Genomic DNA, 2,185 nt, shown 5'->3' on the forward strand with positions numbered 1-2,185 from the left:
GAGTAGCAACTTTATTAACAGCAAACTAGCAATCTCAGCGTTCGAACAGAGCTAATTTGGCAATGAATCTATTTTCCAGGTAACCTGTCACAATTCATCCAAAACTCATATACCGAGATATATATATATATATATATATATATATATATATATAGGAAGAATAGAGGAACAGAGAAGTGAGAAAAGGAAAACAGAAGAGAGGAGGATAAAGAAAAGGAGAGGTATCACCACCCTTGGATCCTGTGATGACGATAACAGACCTGGTAATCCTCCGGTGATGGGTGCACGCTTTTCCCTGGGGAAGGTGTGTCTTTATACTCTAATCCCTGCCTCAGGTCATGCCCCTGGAGGACTTATGTTGTTCTGGTCCTCAAAAGTTCGCAGGCGCTGGGGCAGGGGCGTGGTTGCAAGGAGTTTCATTCCAAGTTTCAGGTGGTTGCAGGCCCATTCCTTAGATAAAACTCAGTGTGACCTCTGGCCATATATGGTAACTGCACATCCTCCGACGCGCTCTTCTCATCCCGTGCCTGCCAACTTGCTGCACCTTGTCTCACTACAATGTGTGAGACAGTACCTCTCTCAGTGTCTCACAAGACAATACCTCTTTTAGTCTCTCCTCCGAAGAGCTCTCCCTATCCCATGCTAGCTGACTTGCTGTCACCATGCAAATCGCGCCTCATCTCTCCACAATGTTTCAGACATTAACTCTTTCAGTCTCTCACAAGATGCACTGGCAAAGGGCACTGGTCACGGCTGGTGGCAAGGCAGGGCCATTGTCTGCCACCCTTGCAACTTGTCCATGGCAAGCTGCTGCACACACAGCCTGTGGATGCCCCGAAGCGTCTTGTAGTCATGCGAATCAAAATGCAGCCTCTGGAGGAGCTGGAGGAAGAGGACAACGACAAAACTTCTGAAGACCTGTAGTGCTGATGGTCTGGGCACTACTCAGGGCATCCTGGGTGACCAGGACCTGGCAGCGGGGGCTGAGGGCCAGGGACCCGGCCCTGTTGGCCCCATAACCAGTGACACTGCTCTGGAGGACCTGGAGGAAGAGTGGGAAGAGGTCCCTGACAGAGACACTGCAGGAGAGGCAGCAAGCGACTTAAAGAGCGCTTCTCTTGCCCCATTAACACGCGAAGATGCAGAGCCAGCAGAGCCTTGCCTGGCCGGAGCTCCCAGGGAGCAGGGACGCAGTGAGCCTCTCCCCGCATCAGTGCCTGAGGACACCAGCTTCTCAACTTCTCCCTCGCCTGGAGCTGCCCGTCAAGAGGGGAACAGCATGACTGTCCCTGCCTCAGCACCTCCAGATGCTCAGTCACTGGCTCCTCCCTTGCCTGCAGTCATGCCCCAGCTGGCAGATGATGGTGCCAAAACTGTCAGTGCTGCTCAGGGCATGCTGAGCGACCAGGGCTTGGCAGCGAGGATGGAGAGCCAAGGGCCTGCCCCTGTTGGCCCCGTAACCTGTGATGCTGATCCGGTAGACCTGGAGGAAGAGTGGGAAGAGGTGCCTGACAGAGACGCTGCAGGAGAGGGAGACGGCAACACACAGAGCGCGTCTCTTGCCCCATCAGAGGACGCAGGCACAGAGGCAGCAGCTTCTCCCCTGGCCAGAGGTACCGCACACGAGGGGCACAGAGCACCTACCCCCGCCCAGCCCCTCGCCTACAGCTCTCCATCCCACACAGGCACCGCCGCCCTCCCGCGCGCCCCAGCTCACCGGCGATGGCTCTCTGTCCTCAGGACAGCTTGTCGGGCTCTGCGCAGGGCTTTCTGCTGCACCTGCCTCACGGACAGTGAGAGCAGCGGTGCTTGGCTGCCAGCACCTTGCCAGTGTGCTTGCCTGGCCATGCCCTGTGCCTGACCTGCGCAGCCTGTCCTGTTTCCTTATTAAATTCCTTCCTGGCTCTGTCCTGACTGAGGGGTCTCTGTCCTGTGTGCACGTGTGTGTGTGAGAAGCAGCACACTTTCACATGTCTATAATACTGACATTATTTAAAACTGCATGATCTAAAATGATCACTGGGAGTGGCGGGATGGGTCCTGGCTGGTGAGGTCCTGCCCTGCTGGCTGGGTTATCCCCTCAGGTCCTGGCTCCCCATCCCTTGGAGAGCACCTTGCCTTTGCTGCAGCCTGAAAATGATCTTACAAATGAGCTAAACAATACTAGTTTATAACTCTAAAACTT

This window comes from Ciconia boyciana, chromosome 12 (genome assembly GCF_034638445.1).
Source record: "Ciconia boyciana chromosome 12, ASM3463844v1, whole genome shotgun sequence".
In the NCBI taxonomy this organism is placed as follows: Eukaryota; Metazoa; Chordata; class Aves; order Ciconiiformes; family Ciconiidae; genus Ciconia; species Ciconia boyciana.